At 50.6% G+C, this 24,834-nt stretch overlaps 1 protein-coding gene across 17 annotated transcripts in view; it reads left to right on the plus strand.

Moving 5' to 3' along the window:
* LOC121057530 (voltage-dependent N-type calcium channel subunit alpha-1B-like) overlaps positions 1 to 24,834 on the plus strand; it is a 284,260-nt gene that overhangs the window by 67,703 nt on the left and 191,723 nt on the right. The window contains exon 1 of one of the 17 annotated variants that reach the window (XM_040531870.1): positions 4,404 to 4,519. The exons of the other annotated variants lie outside the window; for them this stretch is intronic. The gene's annotated coding sequence lies outside the window, so the exon portion shown is untranslated. Of the gene's footprint in view, positions 1 to 4,403; positions 4,520 to 24,834 lie in introns of those variants that run through there. 17 annotated transcript variants of the gene reach the window in all.

Consider the following 24,834-nt stretch of genomic DNA (forward strand, 5'->3'; position numbering starts at 1 on the left):
ATAAATAATGAGGCATGTTGGTGGGGGTGATGTGAGCAGTCCAGGAAATGTCTGGGTCTTGTGAATTATCCTTAGAAAGCATTATACTGTATTATTTAGCAGGCCCAGCTCTAACCACTTCTTGGTGCATTAAGTGCCCCTGTCTCTGCCGGGATTGACTCGGCTGGTAATTTTTCCCATTGAGATTTCTATGTTTTTCTCTGGTGACCTTAATCCAGGCCCTTGTGCTGGTCAAGGTGGCAGATGCCGTGGAAAGAGATGCTGCTGGGCACCAGCTTGCCCTCAGTGGCCCTTAGGTTTGATCCCAGCCTTGGTGAACTCCTGAGGGCAGGTCTGATGGATGTAAGGGCAGGGCTCAGTGTTTCTACATGTATTGTGCACCTAGGTTTTGGGTTTCCCAATAAAGCACATATCTCTGGTCTTGAGGACTTCCACCAGCATGAGATTTACAAGATCTTGTTGCTAAATGTGCCCTTCTCATGCTGGGAATGGGAGCAGAATAGATAACTGAGATTTATCCCTGTATACCCTTGTGACCCTGTCCTAGAGACCAAGATTCCCATTAATGGGAATTTCTCTCTGTGTTACCCTTACTAATAGCCAAGGTAGGAGACATGCAAAGTTCTTTAGAAGCTTAAAGTTGCTCTGGAAAGATCAGGAGAAGGAAGATCAGGGAGAGTTAACTTGGCTGCATCATGGTGGCTACATGCATTTGAAGTCAGCCTTGTGTGGAAAATGGTGTCTCATGACCAAAGTGACGGTTTTGGTCCTGAAAGCACAGAAATCTTTTTGAAGGCCAAAGTCCTGCTTGCAGCATCCACTGCACTGCTTGCTAGAGGTCAGGTACTGGGGAGCAGGAGATGGCCCCATCCTGTCCCTGAGCAGCCCCAGGATGAAAAACAGCTCTTGGTATTTGGGCCTGAGACCAGACTTTGCCATTCCCTTCAATGCAGGAGTTTTCAAATAATTCAATTTTCTGTTTTCTTTTGCTTGTAGTGCTCTGGGTCTCCTTATTCTTGGCACTGTATTGCCTTTCTGAGCCCAGTTTATGCCAGTGGAGAAGACAGGCACCAGGTATTATACTTCAGTTTGGTCCTTTCCTTCCTTGCTGTCATCCCCATGAGATGGACGGGTGCTTCTGCCTGGGACAGGACATCTCCCTGGGCTCCTGGTAGCCACCCACGAGAAGGCCAGTGGCTCTGGAGCACTTGCATAATGGGCAGAGCATCCAAGCGGGCTCTGCTGAGCTGCAGCAGGGCTAAAATGCTGCCTTTTGTCTATAAATAGAGTGAGTAGGCCAGTTTGCCTTGAGATACGAACCCTTCCTCTCCCGAGAGCATCCTAAACTTTCCTTGCATGCCTGATGGAGTTGGGATTGTGAAGAAACTAATTCCTCCCTATTCTTTGATCCCTGGTCTTTCCTCTGCCTGTGGTTGGATCTTTAGCCTCAGCTGCAGGCTGAGTGCTCCTGTCCCACCCTGGTGCTGGGCATGGCGGTGCTCCACTGGGGGAAGCTTGGTGGGAGATATCGGAGGGCTTTCTGCAGGTGGCTTCCTAGGATAGGGGAAAATGTGAGGATTCATGTGAAGAGAGGTTTTGCAGAGGTAGTGGTTAGGTAGTGGTAGGGCAGTTTCCTCCTGATAAAAGCATACAGACAGGCAGTTGAAGGACTTGGACTGGTACGGAAAGCTGCTGGAGGTGTTTCCCAAATGAGTTCTAGCTTTGCTTGCAGCCGTGTGCACAGGACCATTGTGGTGCTGCAAGAGAAAGCCATGTTCTGCTTATGTCTGACATCCCTCATCGTCATGAGCTCTTGGGTTACAAGGTTTGGTACATCTGGCCCCACCGAGGAAGGCTGAGTGAGTGTGGTACGGTTCCTTTCAATCCCTGCTCAGCACCGTCCATCTCTCCTTGCCTCCAACCTTGGCCCAACCACCATCTGTCCCCATTCTGAGCCACCCTGCCTAGCTGCAACCACGTGGGTTATTTTTCATCCGAGGCCAAAAGCAATAACCCCCCTACGTTGCCCATTGCTGGAAGCAAAACTGAGCAGAGCCTCAAAAAAAAAAAAAAAAAAATCCCCATAAATTCCCCTGATTTGGTGTTCTGAGTTCAATCATTTTTCTTAATGGCCTCTTATTCCAGCCCTGAAACCTTGTGTTAAATTTGCAGCCCTGTTTCCCTTACCAACTTGAAAATGTTGCTGTGCTGAAGGCTCCAAGTTGCTGGTTATGTACCGACTCATTTTAACTCACTCCTGCTGCAAGGGATAAACGAAATATGCCGAGGAGCTAATTAGCTGGGATGTTTGAGGCCATTTCTCTAGCCAGGTGCTCTGGTTCTTATTTCTCAGTTGGCCCCAGCTCTGCCTCCTGCCAGCTTCTCCCACCAGTGCTCTGCTTTTACGGACCATGGCAAAGAGCTCGCAATATCAACGCGGTGCTGGTGTGGTTCCCCCGAGAGCGTGCCCTTGCTGGCTGAGCCTGGCCTGTCCCTGCCTTTCTGGTAACTGTGGTTCTCTCTCTGTGACCTCAAATTTCCTTTCCCTGTAGCAAACGGATCTTTTTAGGAATTTCCAAATGGGTTTTCAGGAGGAGGAGGAGGAGGCCTTTGCAAAGGAAGTGCTTTCTGTGTGCAGCTCAGCCCATCCGGCTCTTGCTGAGCTCTGTGCTCTTACTGAAGGCAGGGATGACTCAACAGAGCAAACCTCCTGCTTCCCCCAGGTGCCAACTGACAACGGGCTGATGCAAAAAAGCGCTGTCTGTGTGCATATGCATGCATCTATATATACATAACATCTGAGGAATAACATCTGAGAAACTGGAAGATTTGCCTCTCAGGCTGAAAAACAATTCTGGGGGCTTGTTCCTCTCTTTTTCTCCTTGCCATAGGTTTGTGGCCGTGTCACAGTGGGTCATGAAGCTGAGGCTGGCCTCTTGGAGGCTGTGGGAGGACAGGGATGGTTTTATTCATTATCACAGCTGCAGTGGGATGTTGTCGCCAGTGTCAGTGCTGGCCAAAAGGGAGGCAGGTTTTGGCAGGGGGGTGGCAGCCGCTGCCCTTTCCCCTGTGCACAGATGTGGGCTGCTTCGGGTGGGGGCTGCCTGGTAACGTGCCCCCGTCGTCCTTCGGGAGTTACAGCCTTTAGTTCTCAGCACCGTGCTTGGTGTCTTCCAGACAAAGGAGCTGGGGATTAGAAGGAACGTATATTTATTTCATGCTTCTTTCTCTCTGACTTACTGACTTTAACACCTTTGAATCTTACTGAAGCCTGTTTCTTGTCCTGAGACTTGGAATTGATTCTGCTTCCTTCTCTTTTGGTGGCTTTCCTCGCTGGCTCATAAGTTTCACCGATAAATCCACAGGCATCAGCCCATGGTAGCAGAACATTGGTCTGCAGAAAACTGTTTTAAAAAAATCTCTGTGTAAAAAGTCAGATCATCTTTACTTTTGATTCTGATTTCCCAGTCCTGAAATTATTATTATTAGTTTGGTAGAAAAAACAATAGAAGTGATGAGATTGGTTTTCTCCTGTTGCTCTGTCATCCCAAGGTGGGTCTGCAGCAGTTACCAGAAAAATCCTCCAGAGATTGAGATGAATCAGTTACCAGTTCAGGCAGATGCTGGCAGAAGTCTGTGTGGCCGGGGCGCACCGTGCAGCAGGGCTTTGCTGCCTTTGGTCTGCCCCATAATAGGAGCTTGTGCCTTCCTTTTGTGCCTCTCCATGTACGAAGATGCAGTTGCAACCCACTCGGGGGGAGACAACTGACCCAAGTGAACACTTATTTTTATTTAGGCCATGCTAGCTGCATTCTTTCCTTTGCTCTAAAAACAGACTGAATTTTATGAGACTGGTCCAAGCATGTGGTGGATTGCAAACCGGTTAGGGATAATGTGTGTCATTTGGGTCAAGCCTGGGTGAATTAAACTCTAGTCTGGAAAACTGCAGGAATTCAGGATATTCTGTTATAGTTCATTTTCTGCTGAGTCTTTGCTGAAGGCTGCAGTGGACCTTGGAGAGTTATTGCTGCTTCTGCTACTAGTCAGGGTGGTTACTACAAGTCATGGAGATGGGTTAAGGCCAAGGACCAGTGGGAGAAGAACTAGGGCTCATGCTAACCCTGAGTATTTGCTGGAGGGTTTTGCAGATGGCAATATTACTGCAAGAGTACGAGAAAGGATGGGCTGTGCCCTGGGAGAAGCAGAGAGGAACCAGAGGTGGGACAGTCACCTGCAGCTCAGGCACTTATTTAATGCAGCTGCTTTTCCTGGTTTTGAGCTTAAGGTTTGAGCCCTTTGCAGGCAGGGTGGTGACCCCCTCCTCCCATTTGGTCCCAGGTGTTGTTGCTTTTTCTCATTTCATCACCTGCATCCTAGATAAAGTCCCCAAAGGTAGTTGGTGCTCGGTTTTCTTCTGGTGCAGCTGTCTCTGATCTCACTGATAGACCCACCTAGGCAGGAGGATCTTCTGGTGGCTGTAGGATATCATTTCTGCCGTGGGCTTGCTGTGGACGGAAAAGTGAGTAACAGGAATGAGGGACTGTAACATGCACTTGGGAACAGCAGAGGGAGCTTGGAGATGGGTGCAGGATCCAGGCTGGGGGATTCTGATTTTTGTCTGGTTTGAAGGCTCCAACTGGAGCTGGTGAGCTCTGCCTTGCTTGGACAGCTTCACCCGCATGTCCAGGGAGGGAAGGGACACGGGAGCTGAGCAGATCCTTATTGCTATCAGGGTGTGTAAGACCTTGCAGTGGTTATATACTGCATTAACCTTTATCCCCTTATTATTATGGGAAGCCTTTGCACTTGAACACGTCTCCTTTGGTGGCTCCCTGTTGAGCACAAGCCAGCTCCAGGTGTGTGCTTCAGTGCTTTGCAGAGCAGGGCTGCGTCCCCACAGCCCTCCCAGGGAGGAGACTGAGCTGGGGGGGCTGGAGTGGATGCAGCATGGTCTGGGAGGAACTGCGGTGGCCTGATCTCGTGAGAGAAATGCAGGGAAAGGAGCCAAGTGTCCTCCGGCTCCTTCTGTCAGCTTTCCAGTGGCTTCTTTATGTGACCCTGGGCAAGGCAATTAATGTCTCTCCAGGTTGTCTGCCTGCTTGGGGGAGAGGAGCTAATGCTGGTCCCCGGGTAGTGCTGCAAAGTGCTGCAGGTGAAGTGGGTGGGCTGGAGGTGAAACCCAAACCATGCTCCCAGGTCCTCCCCTGGGAGAGGCGTGGGCATCACCCGCAGCCTCCAGCAGCTTCTGCTGCTCTGTTCAGATCACACAGATAGCAGATTATCCTGCTTTACTTTCAATCCTAAAAGTTTGGTTGCTTGTGGAAATAGACCTTACACCAGGGTGTTGTGTGTGTCAGAAAAAGGAGATGATATATCAGAGGAATGGCTCGATGCCATGCTGGAGCTGGTGAAAAGTTTTCTTTTCAAAGAGCTCCCCTGTATTTTTCCTGGCTCGTGTGTTTTGGGAGTTTGTTTGTTGTTTTTCACGTTGTTAATCACTACTGATATCTCTGTCTAATGATTTTGGATTTTAGTGTTTTTTTGTTTGTTTGTTTTTCTTTTGGTTGGGTGCATTTTCACTTTAGGATTAAAGTTAAAATCTACTGAAATCCTAATCACCCCACAAAGCTGCTGGGATAAACAAGGAGCAAAGGGCTTCACAGCTCATGTGTGTTAGTGCGTGCACAGGGGAAATACCAGTGCTGAGCAATCTGAATGGCAAAGCCTGCAAAAGCTGGCAGGGTTTATTGTATATATAACATAGGTGCCGTCTGCTTCCCCGGAGCCGTGCTAAGTCAGGTCTTACTCACGCCGCTGCTGGCATTAATGAAGAATTCGCGCTCAGCACTGGTGGAACAATGCCGGCAGTGCTCTGGGTTTAGTGCGGTGCTGCTTACGTTGCCCAGATCAGGAACTGCTTGTGATGCTCAACCTGCGGGTCTCTGGAGGATCTTTCACCAGCCCTAGCACAGTTCCATGGGGTTCCTCAGCTGCAGAGCCTGGCTTTTTGGCTGAGGTGGTGGCGGGTGCATTTGTGCTGCAGGGCAGGGTGAGCTGCCAAGGCTGCGTGTGCACAGCGTGATGCCCTGTGCAAAGTGCTGATGGGGATGGGATGGCAGGAGAACCTCCATGCAGGTTCCTTTCCTGCTGGGGAGGTAACGTTAAGGAGAGTTGTAGGAAAATGCACCATGCCCTTGGGGGAAAGGAGGGAGGTGAGATAAGGTCACCCAGGTCCATAGCAGGCTGCTGGCTTGCTGCGGGCAAGGCAGGGTGGGTTGGCTGCATCCTGCCCCAAGGGTGCTTTGAGCTGAGCTGTGTCCCCAAGGTGGGATGAGTGCCTCCAGCCCCCTACCTGCCACAGTGATGTTCGTGTGAGGGAGGAGAGGTGGTGGCCCTGGAGCTCCTCTGTTCCAGAGGCCCGTCTCCACCCCTTCTGGTCACTCCACGGCCACTTCTAAATTGCAGTACTATCAGCACACCAGAAAAAGTCAGTGCAGACCCCACCACTGCTGGCCACCCCTGAGACCAGACTGCAGGAGGACACGGTGTGAGCAGTGGGGTATGGACCCGATGGCACGTCCTCCACATCCAGCTTTTGAACCCGGAACGTGGAGAATGAGCAGAGTGATTTGAGAGCCGGTGAGGTTCCCTCCCTGCCTTAATCCTGCAGGATGAACAGGCGTATAACGAGATCAGGCCGGTGTTCTCTGAGCACAGCTGAGGCTGATTTACATGCTGAAGGCACCGGAATTCAGAATAAATGCTTTTAATGTCTGAAAAATGGAAATGAAAGGAATGCCTTCAGAGTACCAGAGGGAACAAGGCAAAGGCGATGGTGAATGAAATGAATGGCGTGATGACAGGAGTGAGGGGAAAATGAAAGAGGGCAGAGCAGGTGTGAGAAGTAACATCGCTGGCCTGGATCCACAAAGGATTTGCTTTCTGGCTTGCTTTGAAATCAGTAGGAGCGAGATGCAAAAATGCTGTTGTGACTCTGGTCCTTAGGTATTTCGCTTAATTTTTGTTGCTAAGAACCCTGCAGTTTTTTGCTCTACTTTTGGCAATGCTGAATGACCCAGAGCCTGATGCCCCTGTGGCACGTTCCTGACTTGTCACTACCCATCCATGGGGCAGGTCATGCTCTGCATTCCCAGCTGGGTCTACTGGATTTTGTCAGTGTATTTCCAGGCTTCTGGAGCAGGATTTAGCCCTGAGTTGTACTTAATGACTAAAAAAAAAATAAGGGGGGGGGGGGGGGAAATGATCAAATGAGACTTTCTGTAAAAAGCACACGAGCTAGCCTCAGCCTCCTTCATTCTCATCGAGACAGGTGTATGATTACAGATTATACCAGTTTAAGAATTAAGACAAGTATTACAAATAATCTATAGAAGTAAGCTTCTTATTAATCCTTTTTGGGTAAAAAGGATTCATAAAAATATTCATAAATGATATTCAGGGTCAGGGCAGAACCTAGAGTTTCCACCACACAAAAGTATTTTGCGATGCCAAAATCTGTGTTTGGAAAGCTGAAATGTGAAACTACCAAATGAAAATAGTTCCTTTTGGGGTAGATCAAAATATTTTTGTTTTTAGAATTTATTTTTAGTGAGAACCTTAATGAAAGTAAATATGGTTTCAAAAATAAGAACAAACATGTTCAACTCAATGTGAAGACAGATTGTGGCTGTTTTCCTAAATGCAATTTTTATGAGTTTGACCCATTCTAGCAGGATATTTTGATATGATCAAGTTGGCATTTTCTGTCAGAAAACTGTTCTCCCAGAAAATCTGCAGCCGGTTCTAATCAATATTTTCCTTTTTTGCTGCTTGGGCACCCTTGGAAATGAATATTTTGGTGCACTTCATTGTGATTTTTTTTTCCTTCTCCTGGTGACATAACTGAACTGAATTGTACCTGGAGACAGACGCAGCTTTTTAACCCTTTCCCTGCCGCTGAGCCGCCTCTTCCACAGGCTGCTGAGCTTGGCAGAATTTGTCTCTGTGGCGTGAAGCTGGGCACGAAGCTGGACCCTGTCTCTCCCTGTCTCAGTGAATCCCTCCTGGTGCACCACGCAGAGCCCCGTGGAGCCTGGAGCAGCCATGCTGTGTGTGGGCAGTGGGTTTGCAGGGTTGGGTTTGTCCTGGAGATGACAGCAGCCAGTGGGGTGAGGAAAGTTTGTGTCAGGGCTTCTCTGCATGGGGAAGCAGTGAGGAGCTGCAGCCTCGCTAAGAGGATTCAGGTGGGAGCTGGGCTTGGGTCTCTGCACATGGAAGCAGTTGCAGGAGTCAGCGGGAACATTTGTGCTCCCTGAATTCCTTTCCTGCCTTTGATCCTTAATTCGAGAGCATTTTCCATGCTGGTCTCAACACCCTGTCTTAGTTACAGGCATCTGGAGTCCAGCTCTGCTGGAAACCAAGCTGGGAAATCCCAGGAGAAAACGCACATCGGGAGGGGTCATGGCGTGGGGCACGTAGGCAGACTGTGCATCCCTGCAGCACACGTGGAAGGCGTTTGGTCCCCAGCCCCTCCTGCAGGGAGCAGCCACCTTATGTACATCATGGTATGGAAGTGATACATGAAGGGTTGGTGGGACGTGACCCCAAAGCATCACCAGCACCATTAGGTGCAGCGGGGCTGGTGGGGAGCATCCCTGTGGGGTAGCGATGGGATGAGGTTTGACTAATTCTGCCATTTTGCCTGAAATATTGAGGCTGAGCCTGGTGATCTCCCAAGCTAAGAGCACAGATTTGCAGGGCTGGAGCTGAGCAGTGGGGGCTATTTAAGCAGCACAGGGTGTTTTGAGAGATGTAATCTGTTGTTAGACCAAATGATACAGCTGCAAGGAACACACGATTATTATTATTATTATTATTTTTAAGCAATCATCTAATGGCAAAAGAAATCCTGAAAGCGTCTCTGTTTTTCCCGGTGGGCCCAAGAGGAAACATCACCTCTCCTACCAGCCCTGCTGCTCTGACCTGTCGTCTGTCAGGAACTTACAAATTCTTACATAACATGAAAAATACCCAAATTTGCCCATTTAAACTGGGGCCTTAGCAGACTCATGGCCCCTGATTCAGGCACTGAGGAGAGGTATACACTGAGGAGATGTGCATGTGCCAGAGAGAACTAAGCTGCCTGAGGGCAGCAATGACTTCACCAAGAGCGGTGTGTGCTGTGTGCTGGTTGTGCGGCAGCATTGCCTTCAACTTGCACAAGCAGAGCTTCCAACAAGTATGAAATGGCTGGGCTGTGGCTTTCCAGAGCTTCCAACAGGCATGAAATGGCCTTTACCAGGACCTGTCAGTCCAACAGCAATGCATCCTGATCTGCATGTGTTCACCAGCCACCAGCTAACGAGGAAATATATGTCATTGCTATGTTGATACTCAACTCATTTCCCTTTGATAAGTGATCCCTGTGCAGCTGATGGGCACCACTTTGCAGCTGGGCAGCTACTGGGGAGATCCGCTTGTGTGCTGTAGCGTGTCTCTGCATGATATACCTGCTATCTATCTCTAGGGTTGTTGCTGATGGGAAGTGATGGAGCAGAATGCCCTTTTCCTGCTCTGGGACCAGCTGGGAGATGAGGGGTAGTTATTGTTTTGGGTGACCAGAATAGGCAAATGAAGGTTTTGAGTATTAGAGTAACAAAATAAGAACATTTTGTTCTGTTTTAAATGCTCTTCTTCACCTGATCTGACTTGGTGTTTAGCCGAGTGGTACATCTGATAAAAAGGAGCATGGGTGTCCTGCTGTAGGCATGAAACCATAACTGCTTGCTTTGGTAGCCTCCCTGATGCCATCCACAGGTGTTTAAGGGTGTTCACTGAAGTGGAACAGCTCCAAGTGAAGAGGCACAACTTGTCCAAGAGCTCCTTGCTGCATCACGCTCAAGAGCTTTTGGATTTAGGAGAGCAACCTTCAGAGCTAGGCCCTGGTTGATTTCAGGACAGGAATCAAAAGCAGTGTTATATTTTTAATGAGCACCCTAATCACCAGGCTGCCAGGCATTTTGAATCCCTTTGGTGGAGCAGCTCTCCTCCTTCCATACAAATTCAGGGAGCAGTTGTTGCAGCAGGGAGCAGGCAGGGTCCCTCACCGGCATTTTGGGCACCTGCCTTCTCTGTCCTGCTCGGCACACATTCATCTGCAGCGAGTGATGCAGCCCCAAGAGGAGGAATTGAGAGCCTCGTGTCCGCACTCTGGTGTGCTGGGAGCAAGGACCCTGTTCTGGCAGAAGTGAGCCCAGGTCTGCTTGCTTTGGAGGGACTGTGGCCTCCTGTGCCTGCAGGAGCATGCCAGTGCTTAGATCTTGGGGGAAGGAGGGTGGCACCAGTGCTTCGTCCTTCTCTGAATTTAGCCCCCCTCTTTCCAATCCCATTTTTTCCCCTAGTGCTGAAATATGACCCTGAGAATCACCAAACGCAACCTGAATCAGGAGGTTTAGGGGTGCATTCCTCCAGGCAGAGGTTCTGCAAAAAGCATCACCCAAATCTGCTGAAGACTTCTATATTTGTGTTTTCCTTATTGAAGCGTTAGCCCCTGAGGAACTGTGGCCACACAATAGGCGAGAGGAATGGGCCCTCGAACAAGTGGAAGTGCATGGACAAGGTGTGTCTAGGAATTCCTAAAACATCCTGTCCTCTGAGCCTTTGCAGCTCTGCTCATCCCTGGGAAAAGCAGAAGCACCGGGGCAGGCTTCCCTCCTGCATGGTGCAAGCCCTTGCTTTTGGGACAGATGGGAATGTTGGTGGCTGTGGAGCAGGGAACAACTTTGCAGCCTGGTCCCACTGCTTTGGCCATGGGGAAATTGCAATGTGAGGCTCCTAATCTTGCTATCAGCATGGGCACCTTACTCAGGGTGTCCTTTCCTGGGAGCCTGGGCCACCACAGTGCAGCTCACCGGGCTGCGAAGGTCCTGGGGCAGAGGCTAGCACGGGGACAAGTGGCATGCTCTGGGGGCCTCAACGCATCCTCTTCTCTAGTGCTCGGTCAATTATTTTCGATTTCTGGTGAACAGTCTGAGAAAAACAAGCCCCAGCACAGTTGGTGGACCCTAGGTACATTTCTCATTGTTATTTTTTCCCAAGATATGAAAATAAGATGTGTTGCTCCATTTTACTGTTTATATATATATTTTTTAATGCTCATTTATGCTGACATATGGAGAATTGATGAAGTTAAAACACCATTTCGAACCACCTAATTTAGCAAACACTGAGAGGAAACGTTTGATTACTCTTTCAGCTCTTCACTTTTCCTGGCTGAGGCTATTTACTGTATTCAGCCCAAATTAGCCAACACTTTTGGTTTCACTCCACACACATTTTCCTTTGATAAAGTATCTTCCAGAAAGTTATCTCTTTTAACACATTCCCACTGTTAGAAATGAGAATGAAAATAATATTTCTCAACTTCAGAGGATGCTGGATGGGAAACTCATGTTACTTAGGATGCACACCAGTGCTTTTGTAAGGGAGAAATCAGTGTGTGGACTGGAGATGTATAGTGTTATGTGCAGATTTTATTTTCCTCAAGCGACAGCTGTGTTTGTACAGAACCTGGGAATCTGCGTGTGTGTGTGTACTGGTAATGTATCACTGTGCGCCTCAAATGGCTGTTTGTGGGAAGGAGACCTGTCCGGGGGTCTGGGTATTGGTCTCCGACTACAAATTTTTCCTTGTGCAGCTGTAGAAGACAAGTTTCTCATGTAGTTAATATTGAGGCTAAAACCTACTGAGTTGGCTTGTGTGTTTAAATTTTTATTAGGGTAATTACTGTAGAATAATTGAGAGGCTTGCTCTGGTTTGACCTGCATCAATTAATCTGTTTCCCCCTCCATGTAAGCGGATGCTGCTCTCCACCATCTGAGGTATATTGCTTAAAAATACATTTTCTGCTCCTTCTGATGTGCGGCTGTGATTTAGACAGAAAGAGGGGCCCTCTCTCTTTATAGATGGCTTTAATTGAAATCTACTTACTGCACAAACACTGCAAATCTCCGAAGATGCTAGCAGTTACTAACATCTGCGCAGATTTTATATATATATATATATATTTTGGTGCAAGATAGCAAACCGTGTGTTAAGCCATTAGCTGTCTCTGGGGGTGAGAAGGGTTGGGCACGGGTTTTGGCCTTGGCAGCGATATCTCAGGGCTTCAGGCAGCTTAACCTGCTCTGCTGTCTGAATATTCAGCAGAAATCCTCATGTGTCACCTTGATTAGCCCTGGTGAAGAATTGATTTGTCTGAGCCTTGCTGTTTGGCAGTGCTAACGCGTGGCTGCCTCCCAAAGGCACCCAGGGTTCCCAGTGCAGGATGCGTCCCTCCAGCCACGCATTGGGGTGTGCAGCAGCCCCATCCCCTTGTGTCCTGTACCTCCTCAGTCCCTTAAACAGTCCATGGGGTTTCTTTGTAGGGCAGGTGCTGGCCCTAGATGTTGCCCGTGAATCCACCTGCTCCTGGCACACCCTGGCTTGTTTGGGGGGTAACGAATTACAAAGCAATTTCAGCAATGCTCTGCTGGCTGGCAAGGAGCTGGAGTTCTCCTGCTAGCCCTGTGATGTAGGTGTGGGTGTGGCAAGGTGAAAGGTGGGCTGTGGGTGATTCCACGTACAGGGCTGAGGGCACGTCTGGAAAGCCTTCGTCCTGTTGGGTTATGCGCTGCTTTTGCAAGGGAATTTGGAGAGGGCCAGGCTGGTGATGGGATTTGGGTGAAGCTAGGCTGTGCTTGGGGATGGTGCAGCTCTCTCCTGAGAGCTGGCATCAGATGTGCAATGGGAAGGGCAGTGTATCCTGGAGATCAGAGGGAACAACAGTCTGAGGGGACACATTTAGGGATTTCCCCTGATAAAGAAGGGAAATGGTAGCTATGGGGCAGTCTTCAAAATGTTTTGGTCATTCGGAAGAGACGGCAATGCCTGGCTGCATTTTCTCAAATTGCTTCTTGCAAGTTCAGGTGAAGATGAAAGGGCCTGGGGGATCCCCTGTCTGTGCTTCAGAGGGGAAAGGACGTGTGGTGGCCGAGGAGGGCAGTGGGCTCGGCTCCTTGTGGTGAGCAGGTCCCTGCCAAGCCCAGGGGCCTCCTGCTATGTGTGGTGTGGAAGTGAAATGTGCATGGGCATCAGCTACTCCTCGTTAAACTCCATCAATATCTGGCACTGGAAGCCATGCAGAGCTGTGTAGCAAAGGAAATGGCTCAAATTGGACTAATATAATAAATAAGGGGTATTGGCACTTGTGGCCCTGAGCTGGGGAGACCAGCACGTGGGTCCTGATGGAAATGCCTGCTGTGGGACGTGGAGCCAACCCTGTTCAGAGTAAGGCCCTCTGCATTGCAAATCTTTGAGCAAAAGCCTGAGCACAGCTGTCTTCAGCTTTCCTGCTGCATAAATGACTGCTGGTGCTGTGTTGGTAGTGGGAGGCCACTGTGAGGTGCTGTCTGGGCATGGGGGCGGGGAGCGGGTTTCTGATTTTCAAGTCTGCTGCTGAAGTCTGGGGGAGGCATCCATGCTCCGGGGGCTTCTCTCCACGGTGGGACAGGACGGGGAGACTGAGGGACTGGCTTAAACGGTGAGCTTTGAGGGTCTGGAAGGGCAGGGGAAATGAGTCCTGGGAGTGATGGTCCCTGCCCCGAGGAGCCCCGGTGCTGTGAAGTGTCAGAGCTCGGGGCCTTCCCTGTGCCAGGGACTGGGTTTTGCTGCCTGCCGAGCCCCAGCAGCCGCTCTGCACCCACTCTGTGCCAGCGCTGTCCTTCAGACCCACAAGGAAGGAGTTTGCAGTTTGGTGGCCCACATTTACCAGGTCACTAGCCCCCAGGGTGCTTTGTGGTGTCCACCAGGCCTGCTGCGGCTGCTCCATGGAGAGAAATCCCATCTCCTGCCATGCCCTATGGGCAGAGACCATTCTGTGCCCTTGTGGCCTTGGGTTGTCTGGGGCTCTTTCAAACTTTGGTAGCACAAACATTGCCTTCGTTCTGGATACTTCCTACAGGGCAAAAATGCTCCCTTGGGCATAGGGCGGCTCATTGCAGGGCTGGTCTCTTCTGTGCGCGTAGGTGCACAAGCAGGACAAGCTGAACCCAGAGCTGTGTCCATTCCCTTCTCCTTCTTCTGTGTTTTTGGTAGTGCGTTTTGGCATGGTAGTGCAAGAGCAAGGCCGAAGGCAAATTCATCAGGCTGGAGTTTAAAAAAAAAAAAAAAAAAAAAATGCCCTGTGGAGAGGGGGTGGCTCTGGCCACCGTGCTTGTGGGACATGGGAGTTAGGGTGGTCTGGAGGTGCTGGCCTGGCCCAGAAGATGTCAATCAGGTTTGCACTGTATTTGGTTATTTTATTCTCAGCAGCAGTCATCCACTAGGCTCTGGCTGTAAGGGACCAATCTTGTTGATAAATAGAAGTTAGGGTCAATGTATTTATTCTAGCCTAAGAGTATAAAACATCAGAGTACTGGAGAAATGCAGTTTATGATTTAAGAATTAAAAGGGAGATGAGAGAGAGCTGACGTGGAGCAAGCTGGCAATGGCTGGGGGTGTGGAAAAAAGGCTTGTCTGTTATATGGACAGTGACTGCAGGTGTGGAGTGCAGGCAGGCTGCTGATGCTGGTGGGACTGGTTTGGGGTGACTTTTCAGAGGGGCTGGGGGGCACTGCGGTACCCTGAGTGGGGTGGACACGTGTGGTGTGTGTATGTGAGTGGTCTGAAGGCAGTGGGGAAGGTAGGAATATCCTGAGGGCCAGCACTGGTGCATGAGGGCATGGGAAAAGCCCATTTTTCAGTCAAGGGAGTGAGGCAGCAGGTTGTCTCATGAGTTCTGAGCATCCAAATGTCTTCACTAAGCAGGGAATTGCCTGCTGACAGCTCACAGGCTGAAACATCCAGGTGCTGCTGATGTTCATAAAAGGCTGACATTCAGATCTTCCAGCAGGAAAAGCACCCGCCTTAATCCCCGTGTCTGCTCTGCTTGTGGAACAGGGACGTGAGATCAACAGGGGCTGAGAAATCTGCCTTTCCCACCCTCTGTCCTCCTGGCACTTGCTAGCAGAAAGCTGCCTCTGCTTCCATAGCCCACACCTCCTCCTCTGCCAGCGGTGTTGGTGGGGAGGTAAAAGGTTTCAGTGATTTCTTTTTGGCAGGGGAAGAAGAGAAGGACAAGACAACGCTCTAATTATAAAGCTGCTCTTGCCAGGTACTTCATGCTCCTAATTGCTGACACAGCCTAGTCTGGGATGTTTTTCTCCCTCTCCTGCGTGAATAAATAAGTAAAGGCAGGTTAAAGGATGCTCATGTTTCAGAGCAAGCTGTGTGACAGATGAGAGGGACGTTTCCGCAAGTGCTTTGGCCTGATATTTTCATTGCTGTGCTGAAAACCACAGAGTGAGGGTGGTAGGGATTTATTGACTGGCAAGGGTGGCAAGAGGCAGCTTGCATTTTGAAGGTGCAATTTGACTTAATCTTCCCAGCCCAGGGAGGAGATGAAAGCCTACAGATGAGTCAATTATTCAGGCTGCAGGCAAACGCTGGAGCCCGGTGACCTGCAGGCTGAGCTGCGGAGGAGGATTTGCTGACCTTGCACCCTACGGAGAGGTTGGATGCTGCAAGGAAAACTGATCCGTCAGTGGGGTGGGACCGTAGAGGGCAGCATCTTTCAGGGCCAGTGGTGGGCTTGGAGGGAGAGGAGTCGGTACAGAGAGTGGCTGCCACTTGTTTGCTCTTCCAAAATTGCTCGTTGTGTGGTTGTGGTTGAGGTACTGACACTGGCTGTGCTGCAGAGAGGTGCTGACTCTGTCGTGGCTTTTCCCCAGGTATCGAGTGGGGGATAAGGATTCGCACAGAAGCAATTTAATGCATGCGTTTGTAACCTGATGAAGTCACATCAGCTCCATAGCCCTGGGCCTTTCGCATGTCTGGCCCTGGCTCCGGTGTCAGTGCAGAGCTCGATGAGCTTGTGCTGGAGGGGAGGCTGGAGCTGGCAGGGGCCTGGGGTCTGCATTGCCTGAACAAGAAGCAAATCGATTCTGCTGTTCTGCTATTCTTGCACCACTGCCGGTGTCCCCTAGAAATGATGAGTGGGACAGATCCCTAGATAAATGAGGGATTAGAGAGGTATTTCTGTAAACACATGGGGTCTCTAGACTGCCGCGTTGGAAGAACATGGCATTGGATTGCACAACTGATTTTATCTGCTTTTACTTCTTCCTCTCTGCTGCATCCAGATTCATCCAGCTGCATCCAGCAACTACTTTGGAAGAGCTGTTTACAGGCTGGAAGTTTTAAACCTAATAAAAAAAAAAAAAAAACTATCTCCAGCCAAATCTCCTCTCCCAGTTGCCCCATCTCTATGAATAGCTGGTGGCAGGCTCCTTTCGAGGCAGTTTCTAGAATTGGCTGGCTGGGTTTTGGGAAGCGCATCCTGCAAAGCTGTAAAATGTTGCTGGAGCTGTGCGCTGTCAAGAGATGCTGCGGGAAGGGCAGGTGTGGGATGCGGCAGGTGCTCGCTCCCTGCCGCATCCTCCCGTGATGCGATCGTCCTCCATCCTCTGCCCTGCTCTGGTGATCCTGCTTCAGACCAGCAGTTTTCACACAATTGCGCACTGGGGAGCAGAAACTCCTCCAAGTGTCCCTTTGCCACATCAGGAGTCCTGGGGAGGGTTGTCAGTGTGTGGGGAGGATGCTGTGAGCTCTTTGGGATGTTACATCCTTGCAGAGTTTGGGGGGTGATGCCCAGCCCAGAAAATATCTGACACTGAGACCTCTGGGTATCACTGCGGTGCATGGACGTTGTGGTCTGAAGAGCTGAATGTTTGAGAACACCAGGGGAAACCGAAACCCTGTGCTGCAGAGTAGGCCACGAGTGCTATCAAGTGGGAAGAGATGGAGGAAGGTGGTCTGCTGGTGCCCAGCAGAGTACTGGTGGAGTTGGAAGCCAGTGTCCATGCTGGTTCTTCTGTTGCACCTGGAGGTGTTGAGTGGTTCCTGAGGGCTGGGACCAAAGTCCTTGGGGTAGTTTAGCTCCACCTTGAAAATAGAAGCACTGGAAGTGGGGGGCAGTGGCGCAAAGACACCAAACTTTCAGTCCTAGCAAAATCAATGCGAATTTTGCTGTTGAGAAACTTTAGCTGAAAAGTGGTTTGACTTTTGGCTTTTTAGGATACTTTTCCAAGTCATTAGGACATCACTTATCATTTAGGAAATTAAGATCCTCTTTTGCATTGGCATCAGACAAACGACCCAAGCTGCTGTGTTGGGTGGGAACCGATCCTGCTGGGAGTTTGCAAAGATCTGTCCTACCTTGTAATTTGGAAGGCTAGAAGAAAAGCTGGTGGCAATACCATAGAGGGCAGCATATGGTCAGTTACGCATTGGTACAAAACAGTAATTTTTCAAAATGTTCCCCAAGAGATTATAATTAGTACAATTAAACATCTTAAATGGCAATTTTATGCTGCTCAGTGATAGTACATAGCACAAAGAAACCTCTGTGAAACAATAGCTCCAACACATGTCAGCCAACATCTTCGTGTTGTGATCCGTACGATGTGTGCTTGTGCAGAATTATATTTAGCTCGCTTGGTCCCAGAAAACTTCTTGTCTGCTGGAGAAGAGTCCTCGTGTTGCTTCCATGCTTAGAAACAGGAGTGAAGACAGAGGCAGCTGCGGCCCAAATTGATGCAGACGGAGCGTTTGGGTGGGGGCTTGGGGCACCTGCAGGATGCCCTGAAGTCCCTCTGCGTGGCTCAGTTTCCCTTCTCTCTTGTAACCTTCCCACCACAGCCAGCACCACGGTGAGATGGTTTTGGATGGGACAGCAGCCGCTCTCCTTAGTTAGCAAGTAAATCAGTAGAACTGAAAGGTGGAAATGTCTTTTTTTTTTTTTTTTTTTTTTTTTTAAATATGCTCCTAGCATATTTTATGGCAGGGCATCAGCAGCAGTCGGGAGCTCCGGTGTGCTCCCGGCGCAGGGCTCCCCCGCTCCTTTCTTTTCTCCGCAGCCGTGATCCGCTGTTTCTCATGCTCTAAACAGTCAATTAGCTTTTACATCTCCCCGTGATTTCGTGGCGGCTGGCCCTGTCGCTGCAAACATTAGCTGGAAACTTCGTTACAGAAAGAAAGCACAAAGTCAGGTGGAAGAGGAGATAATTACCTTTTTAATATAATTATGGTTGGGCTGGTGAGCCTTTTATCTCAATCCGTGTGCTTCTAGTGGTAATACAATAACAGGCAAGGATTAAAATTTACTAGGTTATTGCTTGCCTGTGGCAGCCAGAGCTGTTTTCTCCCCGCAGTGGAGAGGAGTTTGTTAGAGGGGATTTCAGGTTCAACGCTTGGGGAAGAGGGCGATTTTGGAAGAGGAAAGAGAGCAGGAGGAGGAGCCCTTTGGGCTGTGTTGAGGCAGCTTGGAGGAAGATAGGCTGTCCTGCGTGGGAGTTTGTGCTTGGAGATGGTCCCATCCGTGGCCGGTGTGAATCAGAGCACAGAGAGGGGCTGCTCTGGCTGCCATCAGCAGTTTCCCCACCAAGGCTGTTGTGTGCCCCTGTCTGCTGGTGCTGCTCTTTGGGCAGCTCCTTCTGGGACTGCTGGAGCTGCGTGGACAGGGGGAGGGAGGCAAATCCCCCCCGGGAGGGCAGAAAGCAGAGCTCCATGTCCTCCTCCCGGCCAGGTGACAGCACCTCTCTAGTGCTTGGAAAACAGCCTGGAGCGGATGGGTCTGGGGCCTTGATGGTGTGTGTGTGCTGAGTAAGGTGCAGGGCTCCACCATGTCTTCGTTCCCTGGCTGGTGAGACCAAGAAAATCTGTTTTCTGTGCTCAGGAAGAGCTAATTGCCCTCTCCCCACAGCACAGAAGTGGTTTTCCATCGCCATCTTCCATAAAGCTGCGCTGCTGCCCACCCTGATGCTGTGCTGACGTGCCCGCCAGCCTGATATCGGGACACGTGTTAGGGGCTGGTGGCAGCTCCTGCTTCCCATCCTCTGCCCCTTGGGCAGCTGGGCTGTTCCTATAGAAGGGGTTGACCCTATGGAAAAGGTGTTTTTTTCAATCCTTCCCGTTGCTGTTTTACTCCAAGTGCAGTGATGCCCTCAGCAGCCACCACTCTTCGTGATGGGCACGAGAGGGCAGAGCGGTCCTGGACGGCCACACGTGGAAGTGCTGGAAAGGTCAGAGTGGTACCATTTGCTGTTATCTTTCGCAGAACATAAGAGGCATTAAAATTCTGTCGTCTCATTCATTTAACAAGGGAGACAACTGGAACAAGAGGAGAATGGAAAGGGGAAGGAAGTCTTCCGTCCTGCAGCTGGGCAGGGAAAGGGGAACGGCGCAAACCGAGCTCTGGCACTGAGCTGTGCCTTCCAGGGGCTTGCTGTGGCTGCATGCACAGGCCTGGCCTCTCTCTTCTGTGTGGGGGAGTTAAAAACTTGCTCCAGGGCCAGCCAGCGTAATGAATTTGGTGGCCTCAGCTTTCTCCTTGTTTTGGGTTCGCCGTTGTAATCTGTGGCAGAGCTTGAGCTCAAATCTGGGAGGCGTTGGGGCCGGGGTGGGGATGGATCCTGGCAGATGAGATCAGCACGATACAGGGTGGGGTACGGGGACGTGAGGGTGAGCGCCTGGCTCAGGAAGAGGTGTGTGAGGTGCTGAGGGCCAGGACGGCAGTGCCCAGGCTATGTGTGCATCAGTGCTGCTTCTGTCAGGGGTCACGGAGCTGCGTGGAGCGTGGTGGGACGGCACAGCTCCACGTTAACTGGGACCTGCAGCCCTGCAAGAGCTGCAGTGGAAGGGGTGACTGAACCATGCTTGTCTCAGGCTGTACAAGAGCTACAGAAGGTGTGATCAAAACTTACAGGCTTGGTTAGAGACGTACAAACTTTGTTATATGCAAGCTTTATTGCTCCAGCTTCACCTGTGCTCTTGGCAAAGCCGTGCAATTGATGTTTCTTGGCATCCTCAGCCTCCCTCTTTGCTCCCCTGCTTTTCTCCTCCTCCCACAACTTCACTTGTCCTCTTTTGCTGGAAACTTTGGACACCTGCGTCCTGCACAGTCCCAGGACTTGCCCTCTAGGGGGAGGATGCATCTTGCCATGTCCGCTCCTTCTGAAGCAGTTCTTGCTCACCCCCAGTGTTGCGTTCACACCCCAACTCCTCCCTGATCTGGTGGTGCAAAGCCCACTTTGAATCTGTGCTTTCCTCTGCAACCTGGATTTGTGTTTGAGCTTTCCTGCCCTCACCTCCATGCCGTGCCAGGCTGCTGGGGACTATGACAACAAAAGGGAAGAGACAACGTAAATCCAGTGCCTCTCAGTGAGTTGCAGGGAACCGAAGGAGTTCCCTTGCCTGTTCAGAGCGTGATCTATGGAAGACAGCTGTGGCAAGTAGCACTACTGTATAAATACCAAAGCACAACCAGTTCTGAGCCACCAGCAGCTGGAAAGGTGAGTGGCTTTCTCTGAGCCCTCCTCCTCAGCCCTGGGAAATCGAGCTGGGATGGTGGCCATACAAGAAGGCTTTGGGCACACGGGGCACGCGCAGCTCTGAAGGCAAAATCAGCACTGGGGAGAAACAGCCAAACCTCTGCTTCCATCTCAGATGCTCAACACCCACCATGTCCCAATGGGAAGGTTTGAATTGACCCAGGTGTGAGGGCAGACTCTCTCCAGGGGTGCAGGATGGCTGCTCAGAAATCCAGATTTTTCCCCAATGAGAAAAAGCAGAGAGAAATTCCTGGTTCCCAAAGTTTTGTTTCAAAAGGTAGAGCTTCCCCCTGGGAGGTTTCAACCTGATTTTAAGTGAAAATGTCTGCTTTCAGCCAGCTTTACAATATCATTGCAGTTAAAGACAACCAAATAAAAATAAAATCTGAAGTCATATTTGAAGTAAAAATGAAACCAAAATGTTTTGTTATTTCCCACTGGAAAACTGAAATTGATGTTTCTCTAAAAACAAACATTTTTTTTTTTGGGGTGGAAGAAAGGTATTTTTCATCTCAAGAACCTTCTTTGCCGAGTGCCTTTTCTAAGAACTAGCAATACCTCTTGATTTGCTTGAATTATTGCCACTAAGATGCCACCTATTTGCATTTTGCCGGGGCTGGTTTTAGTGTAGGAGTTACACAATGCAGTGTTTTGTGCTTTCTTCTGCTGTTTCTTAACCGAGGTAGCGCTGAGAGCCCTGAAACAAGGCGGTGTTGCCGTTGTGCTGGGCGCTGGAGCTCTGCAGAGCTGCTGGCAGCACCTGGCCAGGGCTATGGGCTGGTCCAGTGATGCTGGAGAAAACAATTGGGGCAGGAGGAAAGCAAAATCAAGTTGCTGATGTTCCCAAAACAGGTTGGGCATTGATTAAAGTAGGACTTGAGTTGGTTTTCGGGTGCTCCTCGCTCTTGGTGTCTCCACACACCTGCCACGGATGTGTTTCATCCCCTGGTTGCGCAGGGGTCTGCGGCACGGTGGGGTTTGCGATGACACGCAGCGATGCTCCCTTCTGTTGCACAGCCCAGAAATTGTTGCATCTTCAGAGACGCCGGTGTAGGAGGAGGAAAGAAAAAATAGCCAGGGGAAACAAATCTTGAAACCCTGCTTTCTCCTCTGAGGCTGCAAGCCCCGAGCTGTGGGAGCAGAAATGTGACTGGGGCAGGGGGCAGAGAAGGACAGGCACAGCTCGGGGCGGGCGGATGGCAGGGCTGTGGTGGCAGCCCCCCGGGCCGTGCCCCCTCTCCTGAGGATCGTTCGCTGGGAGCTCTGAGGTGGAGCTGGGTTCCTCCCTGTGAAGGATAGTTTGGAGTGTGGACCTGACACCCTGCAGGAGGTCAGAGGGGGTTTGTTGCTCTCTGGCAACAAGCAGAATGACCGACCCTGCCCTTATCTTTACTGGTTTTCCTGGAGCTGATACTCCGGCTTCATCCCTGAGATCTGATGCAGGAGTTACCAAACAAAATCATTCCTTGCTTGCTGTGGGAAGATGGACTGTCGGCGGGCCCAGGGGCCCTTTCTGCTTTATTGGCATGCCAGTTTTCTTCCTCTCCTATTCATCCTCACTAATAGCTAGCGGAATGGACTTTTCGCAGTTGATGCACCATGTAGTAAGGAGACCCTGTGTTGGGTTATCTCATCTTGTACGGGCTGACCTGGATGATATATGAGGCCTAGGGACATGCTGGACTGTCTCCTTCTGTGGTTTTAATTATTCATAATAATTAAAAAATTATTCTGAAATGCTGTGTGGAGTCTAAAACTGTAAATGACCCCTTGGAGTCCTTCAGCGGTGATGTGGGGAGGAGGTTTCTGATACTTATCTGCACCCAGATTTTAGCTGAGACCTCTCAATCACAATTTCTTTGCTGGCGCTGGGGAGTGCTACAGCTCTCAGCCCTGGCTGTGGCGTCACCTTCCTGACCTAAAAGATGGAGAAAAGTTTCCAGAGCTTTTACAGGTTGTTCCTGGCCCTACCCAAGGCTCTTTCGCAGGGTCCCCTCGGTGGCAGCGAGGACCTGGGCAGGGGTGACACATCCCAGCTTCCCCTCCCCCCGACACCTCGCGGTGACAGCCCACGCCTGGAGCTGCCACGTACGCATCTGGAGCTGCCTCCTCCCGCGGTTTCCAGGGCTACAGGAGGCAGGAATCACTCGTACCAGGCAGGAGGGAAGGCGATGACTAAGCAAGCGTCAGAAACGCTTACTCTGGAACCATGCTGCGTCCTCCCCGCACCTTCCCGCTTGGAGCTTAGCGCTGTCTGGACGCTGGTCTGCTCCCTGCAAGCTGGGTGCAGCCTCGGAGCTGCATTTCTGGGGCTTTTTTCCTGCTCAGCAGTGAGCTGGGTGGTTTAACGGAGATGGGTGTTGTGAGCTGAAGAGGAGCTGGGGCTAGGTCCCAGAGAGAGGGTCCTACGGATGCCCTGAGATTGAAACCCTGTCAAATGAGAAGCATCCCCTTCCTAAAAATCCCAGCTCAAGCAAGAGAGGTGTATGATAAAGGGAAAAGAGAAGCACAGTATAAAGCAGTGACTTGTCCTGTTGGTGATTAAACTCGGGTCAGATGTTAAAGCCGCTCTTGCTGCTCCTTGGTGAACCTGAGCCACGTATTTTGGGTGCCAGAGGTTGCCAGTGCTGTTTTTGGTTTCTTTTTCTCTGCTTTTGCTCTTCTCCGTTGGCTGCGGAGGTGATTTAGCTCCTAGCTGGACACTTAACTCTGGTGCTGAAAAGCTAGGAGGGATTTCTGGATCATTTCACAGCAATAGGCTGGATCAACAAAAAGCATCTGATGCCGTTGGCCTATGTCCCAAAGCCCTCTGTGCTATATTCTCATGCTCTGCCTTGTCAGAAAGCTGCTGTGGATTGCAGGATGCTTCCTGCCTCTTCTGCAGCTGAGAAATCCCCCACAGGACCTCTCTCTCCTACCCCATAATTCAGGTCTGCCTTCGTGTCACGGGGGAACTCACTGCAGCAAAACAGCAGCACCGACGAACACCCAGCCTTCCCCGCCAGATGCTCCTTCTGCTTTTGTTTCACGGAGCTGCAACACGCAGACAAACTTGCCTTTGTGGCCACTGCGATGAAACAAAACCCCCAAACCCGCAAAGACTTGTGCAAGCACAGCCTCGCCTGGAAAACTGCAACTTCCATCTCTGCTCTGCCGGCTTGTAACTCCCCAGCGGGCCCAGGGAGACTGCTCTGGAAATTTGGAAAACACAAACATTTGCTGCTGCGCTGGGACCTTCTATGTCAAGTTTCAGCCCAGAGCATATATTATTTAATGGCTGGATTATACAGCCCAGAGACATTGAGCTTATGATGAAAATGCTGCCAGACTTTTATCTGCAGCAATTCCCGCATTCTTAACAGCCCAGTGGAGAGCGAAAGCCTCCGTTATCTGAACTGCCAATTAATTTAAGCACATTCCCCTCTCCTGATATAAAGATGTCACTTCCCTGCATCAGTGACATTGGTCTGGCCTCTGAGGTGCTGCCGGCTCCGCTCAGTGCAGCCTGGCCGTGCTGCTGCTCGTGTCGCTGGCTGGTAGCCCTCAGGGGGATCGTGCTGGTCCTGGGCAGGGGCTGGCATGCTGGGGTGGGTGAGAAGGGGTGGGGAAAATGGGCAGAGAGTGGGCGACCGCAGTGTGGAGTGGAGGAGGTGGAAAGCAGGGCTGGCAAATGAATGCTCATAGGGAGGCATGGCACGTATTGGCACCGATGGGGGTTCCTGCAGTCATTTAGTGTTGCCTCCTGAGCACACGGGGCATGGCAGAAGCTCTGCTCTCTTCTCTGACGCCAGACCAGTGCGTACCTGGGTGCATCTAGCTGATTAGATTTCACTGGCAGCAGGTTGTCTTTTCTCCAGTTCTTCCTATCCAAGGATCTTGGGGTTTTTGACTCTTGAGCGAAAATATGAGCACTCCTCTCTTACAGAAGCCTTCAATTATGGCCTACAGAGGGTAAAATAAATCAGATGTCCTACTCTTGCTGCCTGTGGCAGGGGACAGACCCAGCTATGGTCAGGTGGGGAAGGTGATGGAGTCAGGATCTTGCTTGATATAGGAGAGAATGCAGCCAAAGTAGTAGCGTGGCTCCTGCTTCCCAGCGCCTTGTTCGACATCCAGAAAAAGCTGATGGGATTTCATGTCCATCCTCCCTCTGTATAAGAACCTGGGGCCTGCCTTTGAGTGTCGCGTGTCTAGGTGTTGGTGTGGGACTGCGTGCACCCCGAGGGAGCTCAGCAGTTGAGTGAACGTGGCCGCAGCATCCCCAGGGCAGGGACCTGCTACGAGCCCCCGTGGTGACTCCTGCTCTGCCGGGTGGCCCTGCACCCTGTGGCCCGATCCAGTATTGCTCTTGCCAGGAAATCCCTGTTTC

Source organism: Cygnus olor, chromosome 19, assembly GCF_009769625.2.
Source record: "Cygnus olor isolate bCygOlo1 chromosome 19, bCygOlo1.pri.v2, whole genome shotgun sequence".
Taxonomy (NCBI): domain Eukaryota; kingdom Metazoa; phylum Chordata; class Aves; order Anseriformes; family Anatidae; genus Cygnus; species Cygnus olor.